Here is a 13,110-nt window from a genome sequence, read left to right on the forward strand (position 1 = left end):
ATTAATTACTATTTTAATTAGTAATTAAGTATAGAGCGTAATATACCTAGTTTTCCCTAATACGTAATATATAGTACGGCCCCGGCGGATTACTCCGTCGGGGGGTAATAAGACTTTATAACTAATAATAACTAGCTATAGCTAGTATAGCTATTATTAATTATTAATACTAACTAAACTTAAAATATTAATAACCCTATTATAATAATATATAAATTACTTTTTTAATAATTAAATACTACCTCTTACTTTCTCTTTTTATTTTATTTAATAATAACCTCTCTTTAATATTTCTATTTAATATACTTAACTACGCTCTTTTTAAGTTCTTAATTATATTATTAAGTTTAAGCTTATTTATATTATCTTATTATATTAAAAGGGCGTTAATAAGGGTAACGTTTATCATAATATATTTATTTATTTTCCATAAGTTAATATTATAAATATAATATTTATTAAAGTAGTCTTTTTATAACTCGGGGTCGTTTAGTATAATACTTATAGGATTAAATAACTTTTAATTATTAAAAAAGCCCTAAGGGTCGACGAGTTATTAATTATAAAAGATTAGGTTATAAGTACTTAACTAGTAAGGCTATAATATAAGTATAAGTATATTATAAAACTAAAGCTTATAGAGTCCTTTATATAAGCTCTATTTTTTTAAAAGCTCTTTTATAATACGATCCGTATACTAATTACTAAGTTATTAATATCTTCTTATTAACTATATTTCGAATTTATTATAATTACTTTCTTTTTATATAACTTTAGTCCCTAGAATTATTACGTAATATCTTTTTTTAATATTAATAATAAAATTATAAACGTCGTTATTTATAATAGATTTTTTAAAATATTAATAATATCTTTTTATATATAAGAATAAGGTATTATTCTTATTTTACTATTTAACGAATACTTTATTATTATTATTTAATAATAGTGCGCCGACCGGTTACTAAGTTAGTAATACGTATTTATAATAAATATTCCGATTATTATAATATATAAAAGCTTACTTAACCTCGTAGTTATTATTATTACTAGGTTATTTAATAAAATAAAAGATTTTTTTTATTACTAATTATGTATTTACTTTTTTTTTTCCCTTTTTATTTAGTAACCGTTTTACGAATTCTTTCTTATATAACTATACTTTTTCTTTTTATAATATTCTAATTCCGTATCGTTTCTTAATTACGATTCTCTTATTATACTATTACTAAGTATTTACTAAAATATTTACTATTTTACGTATTTAAAATATACTTAATATAGAGTATAATCCTAAAAAGGGCTTCTATAGTTTCTATAATAATACTCCTTATATATACTACTTAGTTAATATATATTATAATATTAACGAGCTTATTTATATTACTAATACTTACGTTACTAAGTATATTATTTATTAAGTTAATAAGAAGAAATATTTTATTATAAGTCGTCGAGTCCTTATTAATCCGTTATTAACGTATTAGGTTAATAATATTTTTTAAGTTCTTAAAGAGTTATATAGTACTACTTAGTTTACTTAGAATAAATACCCTTATAAAGTTTTATAATACTAAAGAGTAGGGTAACCTTAACTTTTATAAGCACGGCTACGTTTTTTATATTTTTAGTTATATTACTAATATATAAAAAAAGGTCGCTACTTATATTACTAACTTATTAGTAAGTAATAAAAGAAAAAGGGTCTATTTTGAATAAGCTACTCTTTAAGAGCTCGCTACTAACTATAAGTATTTAAACTTATTAATCTTAATTATAATAAATCGTTAATAATCGTTTAATAAATTTTTTTTTTTTACTAACTTAGATTTCTTTTCTTAAACTAGTATTACTAATATTAATAATAAGGCTAAGATTATCTCTTACTTTAGTTATTTTTAACTAGCTTATTTTTATAATAATAACTATATAATTACTTTATAAAATAACCTTAATACTTTAGCTTAATATTATAAAAAAACTCCCTAGGGTATTATTATTATATATATTTAAAAGTTTCTTAATTTTCTTATTTTTTATAAGCACGTTACTAAGTACTTAATAAATAAAATACTTATTCATATTATTATTATATATAACGTTACCTCTATTTCTTATAGTCTTAAGACTCGGACTTTTATTAAAAAGCGTACTCTTATTACTAATTATATTTTTAATAATAAAAATAAGTAGAACGATTTTAAATTTAAGTTTAATAAGTCTTAATACGAGGGTATCGAATTTAAAAAGCTTAATAACGATTTAAAAAATTCTTTTTTTTAGTATTATAATAAGCGTTATTATTTTAATATTAATAACTTATTAACTCTTACTTATACTACTCTTTTTAATATAAATAAAGGTTCCCTAGCCCTAAGTCGTATTATTTTAAATTTTAATAAAGCTAGTATTACGTTTTTTTTTTATTTTAAATAAAGTCTTTATAATAACTTAATAAAGCTATTACTTAAACTAAGGCTAAAGCTACGGATTATAATAAGTAATTTAATATTAATAAGTTTTTTATAAATATTAACGTTACTAAGGTCCCTTAGCTTAACTAGGACTATGATAGTATTATTTTAAATAATATCCCCCGTCCTTAACTTATTATTAATAATAATAATATTATACCCCCTATTTTACTTCTTATTCCGCTTTTTATTATAGCTCCTATTATATTTCTTATTATAACTCTCGTTATACTTCTTATTATAGCTCTTATTATACTTTTTATTATAGTTTTTAATAATAACTAAGTAGTAAACGCTTTATAAACTACTATTATTAATATATATAATACTCTACATAACTTTAATTACTTCCCTCTTATTTATTATAATATTAATAAGGTTAATAGCTTTATTTTAAATAGTTAGCTAAGTACGTATATAAAGCCTCCTTACTTTTTATTTATTAAGCAGACTATTATTACTAATTATTATATTTTAAAAGTATATACTAGAGCTACTATTACTATTACTAATATTATATAAGTTACTCTTTTTATATAATTAAATCTTAGTAATTTTTTAGTAATATATTACTAAGGGTTATAATACTATATTTTTTTTAAAAAAATTGCGCTAACTAGATAAAAAGGGTTTTATAAAGTATTATTAATTAATTTATTTTTAATAACTTTTTATTACGAACTTAACGTTTATTATCCTATTTTATATATACCCTTTTTTTTATAATATTCGAATTTTTTAACTACTTTTACTACCTTTTTAAAATACTTAATAAGCTTTTATATATTATATTTAATAAGCTACTTAGCCTATTTAATAAAATATTATAAGTTTCTTTTTTTATTTTACTTCGTAACGATTTTTCTAACTTTTTAAACGTATTACTTATTCTCTAACTCTAAGAGATTTATTATTTAATTATTAACTATTTAGTAATTTCTTTATAGTTTAAGTTAGGAAACTAGGAAAATATTATATATTTTTTAATATTATTCTAATAAATATACTTAATAAGCCTATTTACTTACCCTTTTAGCTATTATTATTTTAATATATCTTAGTACTAGTTTATTATTTTTAAATCGTATATTTTTCGTTAATAAGCTAACGACCTTTTTATAATTAAACCTTTTTAAAGTATATTTTTTATTATAATAAGCTACTTAGTTTTTAAAAACTTATACTTATACTTACGTAGCCTAGGCCCTAATTTTTTAAATTTTTTAGACCCTTTTTTAAACCCCTTAGACTATAGCTTTATAATTAAGTATTTATTTAAAATACTTAAAGTAGTAATTATATAATACTATATACGGGGATACTTTTATAATAGAATATTAGTTATTATTATATATAAACTCGGCCTTTTTTAACTATATTACTTACTTATTTAGCAAGCCCTTAGTATAAATCTTTAAATACTTTTTTAATATTTAATAAGTCCGCTCTTTTTAACTATTTATTTATAAATAATATATAATAAATAATTAATAACGTATTACCCGTTTTTTAGCAAACTCTTTTTAAAATACGCTTATAAAAAGCTTATTTCTATCTATAATAATACTTTTTAGTATATTAAACTTATATTTAACCCCTTAATATAAAATACTTATTATATATATTACGTTAAGTATTTTAATAATAAGTAAGAACTTTACGAACTTTATTATATAATAAATAATAACTAAGATATAATTATATTTAGCGCCGTTATTATAAGCGCTTAGTAATAGCTTTATAATAAAGTTTATAAATATTTTTTAAAATAACTATAAGAGTAGTAGTAATAACTATAGCTACTTATACAGCTTATATTTTAAGGTTATAATCCCTAAATAATACTTATAGTTCTTAATGTATTCTTAAATATTTTATTAAATATTTATTTAATAAAACTTTTTCTAAATTAGCTTAAGAGTTTTTATAATTCTTATATAACTTATTTTATAATTATTATAATATTAATAAAAGATCCCTATTTAAAAAGACTTTACTTAAAGAATAACGAGTTTTTTTTAAAAAAAATAGTATACCCTATTTATTAAGTAAATATGCTCTTAGCTCGCTATTAATAATACGAACTCTTATTAATTATAATATATAAAACTCGTTCTTAATTTATAATTCTTTAATAAGTTCTTTAGTTTTTAATAAAAAACGAGAAGTAAATACTATTTTACTTCTTATAAGCTCTTTTATAACGGGATATAAAATATACTATTTTAATATAATAACCCTAGCTCTATCTAACTCCTTTTTATTTTTATTAAACTATTAACGAGCGTTTATTAATAAATTTTTTATTTTCTTATTTTAAATTATTATAATAATAACTATTATTACTTTATTAATACGCTTTATAATATGTTATGAATATAAGAGAGAGGATTCCCTATTTTTAAAGCTAATTAATATTTAGCTAGGATTATAAAAAGAGGCCTTAATTACTTAAATATATACCTTAGTAATATTTCTTTAAGCTAATTATTTTTTACTAAACGTTAAGTAGTAGTTCGTTAATAAAACATAGTTTCTAAGCTAGTATAGGGAGGACGTTTTTATAAAACACTTCCCCTTTTATATAATTTAGCCTCTTAAATAAACCGTTTATTAAGTTTATTTTCTTTAGCTAGTGTTTTAAATAAAGGTTAATTATTAATAGTTTATATACTTATTTTACGAGCCTTTTTTAAAAGTCCCGCGTTAATATATTAATTATTTTCTTAAGTACTTAATAATCTATTAGAACTATAAATTTTTATAAAAAACCTTAGAAATAATAAGCTTAGTACTCTAGCTTTTTTATTATAATAAGTAATTCTTATTAACCTATAGCCTATTATTATTCTATATTCGAGAGCTTTTATAATTAATAAATAACGGGTTATTACTTTTTATTAACTTATTATAATAAGATTATTATAATAGTTTTAACTAAAGTATTCGTTTTTATTTATATAATATATTATAAGTTTTAAAATATAAGTACGGTTACCGAGGTAAAAGCGACCTTTAGCTAATTAAATACCTTATTTACTTCTTTAGTTTATTAAAAATCCTTTGTTTACTACTTTTTTTATTTTTAATAATATTATTATTTGTTTTTTTTTTTTTCGACCTTTGCTAGCTACTCGGGCGGTTCTTAATATCGTTTCTATAATATTACTATATAGTATTAGTAAATACTTATACTATCTTACTAGACTATTTTTTTAGATTTTCCTTAATTTCCCTCTTATAAAGTTTATAACTACGGATTATTAACGGTAATAAGTACTTAATACTACTACCTTATAAGCCCGCGCACTTAGCTAAGTTAGCTACCGTTCTAAGTATAGTAGCTTATAATAATAGTATCGGAAATGCCCTTATTACTATTATTAAATAATATTAACCTTATAATATTTACTACGCTTTTAACTTTAACTCGTATATATATATATTCGTTATCTCGTTTCTTTTATTAAAATTAAAAACGCTACTTCCTTTATTATTATTATTATTATTACTATTTAACTATTTACCTTAAGTATATTTTATTAAAATATTAAGACGCTATTAATAACTCGTCGACCCTTAGGGCTTCTTTAATAACTAGAAGTTCGATCTTATAAGTATTATACTAAACGACCCCGAGTTATAAAAAGACTATTTTAATAAATACTATATTAATAATATTAACTTATAAAAAATAAATAAATATATTATAATAAGCGTCGCTCTTATTAATACTTTTTTAATATAATAAAATAATATAAATAAGCCTAAACTTAATAATATAATTAAGAGTTTAAAAAGAGTATAAGTAAGTATATTAAATAGGAATATTAAAAAGAGGTTATTATTAAATAAGATAAAGGGAGAAAATAAGGAGTAGTATTTAGTTATTAAAAAGGCGATTAATATACTATAGTAGCGGGGTTATTAATATCTTAAGTTTAGTTAGTATTAATAGCTATAGCTAGCTATTATTAGTTATAAAGCTTATTACGTAATAAAAACTCGATATTAACCCTAATAAACTAGCTTGTCCATAAAGGCGAAGATAGCCCCTAATGAGGCGGACCGGGCCCTAAAGGGATAATATTATTATTAATATAATAATACCCGAGTATTTAGTAATAAACTTCTAATAGAAGTTATAAACCTTAAGAATACTTAAATATCTTTAATAAACTTCAGTACTTTTTAATTAGTAATCGTTTATATTTATAACGAGTTAATGTTAATTTTTTTAATATAATAATATAACTTAGGAACTCGACCCTTTTTTAATAAAATAAGTACTTTAATAGTTTAGTAAAAAGCTTATATAATTATAAATATTAGAGGACCTTCTTAATATCCTCCGTATACTATTCTTTTATTATTAAGTAAATTATTAAATTATTTATATATATTATATAATAAGTATTTAGTAAGTTAGCGAGCGCTTAGTAAATATATACTTAGAACGTTATAAGTACGTTTATTAGCTTAAAAAGTATAATAATATACTTAAAATAACCGTATTAGCTCTAGAACGCTATTTTTTATCGGGTTTTTTTTTAATTTAAATATGGTAATAGGTATCCTTAATATTTATTTTTAAAATCTATTTTACTTTACGAAGCCTATTTAGGAGCTTATTAACAAGTAATAATAAGTATTAATTTATTATAATTACTTTATTTAGCTTATAGTAGTTTATATAGAGGTATAGCGTACTATCCTTTTTTAATATAAAGAGGATCGGTACCCTAGCCTTATTAATTAAAACTATAATACGACCGTTTATTAGGTTTTTGATAATATATATTTAAAGCTTATTAAGTTATTTCTTATTTAATAAATAAATAGGGCTATATAGTAGTTTAGTACTTAGAATTAAGTTAATTAAGTATTTTACCTTATTATATAACTACGGTCCCTTTACTAATTACTTATTAAACGTCTCTATTTCTAATTAAAGTTCTAATAATAGACCTCTTTATAATTTAATCTCCGTTATTTTTATAATACTTTTTATAATAGTAATATATAATATATAAGCCCTCTCGTAATTTTAATAATATTACGAGCTATTATTTTTAATTTAGTAATAAAAATAAGCTCGTATAATTATATATTCGTTATAATATTAATATGAATACCCTCTTAGCTTATTAATAATTATAATAAAAAGAGGTTTATTATTCTTTTATTTTTATTAATTATAATAAATAGTTATTAAATTTTCTTTAGCTATTTATAATAGTTAATAAAGAAGAGCGTTAATTAATAAGCTTTTCCTTAGCCTACGGCTTTATTTTAAAAATCCTTTAATAAGGGAGCTATAGTAGTAACTAGGGTTAATCCTAAGTAGGTTACGAGCTTAGTATTAATAATATTTATCTCGGAGTATATATTTATATTAACTTTTATTAGCTTTTTAATAACCTCTCGTAAGACTATTACTCTATTTTTTATAATTATTCTTTTTAGTACTTTCTTAATACTTAATATAAGTATTTGTTTTTGTTTTTTATTTCTACCTTTGCTAGCTGCTCGGGCGATTCTCGATGTCGTTTACACGGTATTAATACACAGTATCAGTGGATACTCACACTGTCTCGCTAGACTACTTAATATAAGTATATTAAGTATATTACTTATATTTATTTATTTTTTAATAAATTAACTTTTATAACTCTTAGTTTAGTAATAACTTATTAAATAGTTATTAATATTAGCTTCGATTAGGGGTATATTAGCTTATTATTCCCTTTATTTCTTAACTTATTCTTTTAGTACTTACTAAATATATAGCCTATTTTATTATATATAAAGTATTTAATATTACTATTATAACGCTTTTATAATAGCTCGGTACGAGTACTCTTATTATATAGCTTTTATAATATTATTCTTAGTAAGTTCTTAAAGCCTAGCCCTTTAGAGTTTTCCTTATTCTTTTTTTTATAAAAAGGGGATATTTAACGTAATTATTTTAATAACGGATATAGCCTCTTTTTATGATTTTTTATAACTAATTACCGCCCTTTTATTAATTTAATAACTATTTATTTTATTTTTATATTTTACCTTTACTAGCTACTCGGGCAATTCTTAATATCGTTTATATAATATCAATATATAGTATTAGTAAATACTCCCACTATCTCATTAGACTATTTTTTTTTAAACTTTCTATTTTTTTAAATTTTCCCTCTTATAAAGTTTATAATTATAGATTAATAGTAATATTAGGCGTAATATTACTACTTTATAAGCCGTTTACTTAGCTAAGTTTATAGCCCTCTAGGTAATAGTAGTTTATAATAATAGTATCGGAGATACTATCGTTACCGTTATTAAGAATAGTTAGTGCCGACTTTACGTCTGCCCTAATACTTTTAACTTCACTTACTTTATAAGCTATATTACGTACTTTTTTAATTAAAACTTTATAATAAATTAAATCGTCCTATAACTAAGATAATAGTTTAAAAAAAAAAACTAATATACTTCTACTTTTCCTTTGCGGTCCGGTCCGCCTTATTAGGGGCTATCTTCGCCTTTATAAATAAGCTAGTCTATTAAAGTTAATATTAAGTATTTTTATTACGTATTTTAATAAAACTTTATAACTAATTATAGCTAGCCGTAGCCGTTATTAATTATTAATACTAACTAAACTTAAAATATTAACGACCTTGCTATTATAGTATATTAATCGCCCTCTAAATAGCTAAAAACTACCCCCTACTTTTTGCCTTTTCTAATAGTACTAGATTTTTTTTAATCCTTCTTAATTTATTCCTATATAGCGATTTTAGAGTCTTAATAACACTTAGGAGTTAGTTAAGTATTAATAAGGGTAATACCTATATTAATATACGTATTTCGGATCTTTAAGTTAATAATATTTAATCCGTATTCCTTAAAACGACCTTATTATAGTTCGGGGTCCTCTAGTATAATATTTATAAAATCGAACTTCTAGCCCTTAAAGTATTTTTATAAATCGATAAGTTAGCGTCTTAGTATTTTAATAATATATATTTAAAGTAGATAATTTAATAGTAATAATAATAGTAATAGTAATAGTGATAGTATAATAATAATAAGTAGTAAGGGAAGTAGTATTTTTCGATTTTAATAAAGGAAACGAGGTAACGAATATATATATATATATGAGTCGAAGTTAAAAGCGTAGTAAATATTAATAAGGTTAGTATTATACTTAATAATAGTAACGAGGGTATTTCTAATATTATACTATTATGAGCTATTATTACTTAGAGAGTAGTAAACTTAGCTAAGTAAGTATAGGTTTATAAGGTAGTAGTATCGGGCGCTTAATATTATTATTAATCTATAATTATAAACTTTATAAGAAAGAAAGTTTAAAAAAATAGAAAATTAAAAAAAAATAGTCTAACGAGATAGTATAAGTATCTACTAATACTGTATATTAATACCGTATAACTGATATTAAGAATTACCTAAGCAGCTAGTAAAGGTAGAAATAAAAAATAAATACTTCTACTTTCCCTTTAGGGTCCGGTCCGCCTTATTAGGGGCCATCTTCGCCTTTATAGGTAAGCTAGTTTATTAGGGTTAATATTGAGTTTTTATTACGTACTTTAATAAGACTTTATAACTAATTATAACTAGCTATAGCCGTTATTAATAGCTATTAATACTAACTAAACTTAAGATACTAACGATCCCGCTATAATATATTAATCGCCCTCCTAATAGCTAAAACCTACCTCCTATTTTCTAACTTATTTCATAACTTTAAAATATCCTTTTTAGTTTTTCTAAACCTCTTATTCTATTACTACGAAATTAAGGTATTAATTATATTTTATAGTTAATTATATATTTCGTTAAGGCTATATTATATTAGTTAGGTATTAATAAGGGTAATACTTATTTTAATATACGTATTTCGGATTATTAAGTTAATAATATTTAATTTATATTCCTTAAGATAACTTTACTATAGTTCGGGGTCCTTTAGTATAATATTTCTAAGATCGAACTTCTAGCCCTTAAGGTATCCCTATAGATCGATAAGTTAGCGTCTTAGTATTTTAATAATATATATTTAAAATAAATAATTTAATAGTAATAGTAATAATAATAGCGTAATAATAATAAATAGTAAGGGAAGTAGCGTTTTTCGATTTTAATAAAAGAAATAAAGTAACGAATATATATATATATATATATATATATATATATATATATAAGTAAAGTTAAAATAGGGTAGACGTAAGGTCGGCGCTAGCTATTCTTAATAATAGTATTTCTAATATTATTATTATAAGTTACTATTACTTAGAGGGCTATAAACTTAGCTAAATAAACGGCTTATAAAGTAGTAGTATTGCGCTTAATATCGCCGTTAATCCGTAATTATAAACTTTATAAAAAGAAAAGTTCAAAAAAGTAAAAAATCTAAAAGACAGTTTAATGAGATAGTAAGAGTATTTATTAATACTATATATTAATACTATATAACCGATATTGAGAATTACCTGAGTAGCTAGTAATGGTAGAAATAAAAAAATAAATACTTTTATTTTCGAATTCTTTATATTTTTTATATTTAAGTTATAATAGATTACTAACTACTTAGTAAGGGACTAAGTAAGGGTTTAGCCCTTTTTTAAGTTTTTTATCCTTAGCTCTTTATAATATTCTTATTTTTAAGTCTCGGGGTCTACGTATTATTAATAAACGAATACTAAGAAGTCGTTTTAAAAAAGGGGATTTTAAAAGCTCTTTTTATAATTACGTTATTATATTTATAATAATAAGAATATTTTAAATAGGGCCTATTTAATATACTATTCTATAATACTTTCTATTTGTTTTTTATTTCTACCTTTACTAGCTGCTCGGGCGATTCTCAATATCGAATATACAGTATTAATACACAGTATCGATAGATACTCCCACTATCTCGATAGACTATTTTTTTTAAATTTTCTACCTTTTTAACTTTCCCTCCTATAAAGTTCATAACCACGGATAATACTTTCTATATAAAAATTATTACTTACCTCTATAATAATAATCTAATCTACTACTTAAGTACTTATAGACTCTTTTCTAATTAGTTTATAATAATAAAAAAAAGGCTTTTTATTTTTTTATTAACCTAAACGCGTCGCTAGCCGCTTCGTAAGTTATTAAATAAGCTTTTTATATTAACGTCGTTCTTAGTTTTGATTTTTAATTATTATTTTTATTTTTTATAAAAGTAGGTTATTATTAAGCTTATAGGGTTTATTAAACTAGCTATTTTAATACTATTTATGCCTTTATATATACTTTAACCTTATATATTTAATAATTAGTCGTTAGTAAACGCCCTATTTATAATAAATAGGGTCCTTAGGGTATTAATAAGGTAACTATCCTATAAGGGTAATTTACCCCGATTATTTTCTTTATTTAGCTTATTTATAAACGCTAGTATTTAAATAGGACTTGTTTTATAATAGGCTTATTTCCCCGGACGGAATAAAGTTAAGTAGTTAATTTTAAATAACTATAGCTTACTAATACTAATAGCTTTTTATTAATAACTAAGTATTATTTTATTAATATTCCGTTCGTTTTTATAATTTATTATTACTTATATTAGTTATTTTATAAAAATAAAAGCTTTAGAATTATAAGAAACTATACTATAAGTACTTTATTAATAAGGTTATAATATAAGTATAAGTATATTATAAAACTAAAGCTTATAAATATAAAGTCTTTTATATAGGCTTTACTTTTTAAAAAGTTTTTTTATAATACGATCCGTATACCGGTTACTAAGTTATTAGCGTCCTATTACTAGCCGCATCCCGAATTTATTATATTAATAATATCTTAGTATTTTACCCTTTAGAGTCCGGTCCGCCTCATTAGGGGTTATCTTCGCCTTTATAAACAAGCTAGTCTAGAAAGTAAGGGGCAGTATTTAGTTATTAAAAGGGTAATTAATATATTATAGTAGCGGGGTCGTAAGTATTTTAAGTTTAGTTAGTATTAATAATGAGTAATAACTACGGCTAGCTATAATTAGTTATAAAGTCTTATTAAGTACGTAATCAAAACTTAATATTAACCCTAATAAACTAGCTTAGTTATAAAAGCGAAGATAGCCCCTAATGAGGCGGACCGGACCCTAAAGGGAAATCCTATATTATATACTGTTTTTTATTAGAAGTTAGGGGACTTTTTATATATTCCTTTATATTTATAATATAGCCCGTATTAGAGGGATTTTTAGCTTTATAAAATATAATTTTTAAGTTAGTATTAATATATTAAATCTTAATGTCCGTATTAGCCTGGTTATTTATAATATTCGTATTATTATTTAATTAGATTCCGTATTATTAAAAAGTATTATATTATTTTTAAAGTATATTTATATTAATTATAATAGCTAGGGCGTCGAGGCGGCCTAAGAATTTATTAAGCCCTAGAGAGGGGGACCTATTAAAGGGCATTTTTAAAAGGTCCTAGCCCGCTAATTACTAATTATATACTAACAGTAGAGTAGGTTCTTAACGAGGTAATAGTTTATATATTAATTAGTTTATTTAATAAGTTTATTTAATAAATTTATTTAGTTTAAATAGAGCTTTAGGTAATA

Source organism: Colletotrichum abscissum (genome assembly GCF_030869225.1).
Source record: "Colletotrichum abscissum strain IMI 504890 chromosome Unknown Scaffold_40.1, whole genome shotgun sequence".
In the NCBI taxonomy this organism is placed as follows: Eukaryota; Fungi; Ascomycota; class Sordariomycetes; order Glomerellales; family Glomerellaceae; genus Colletotrichum; species Colletotrichum abscissum.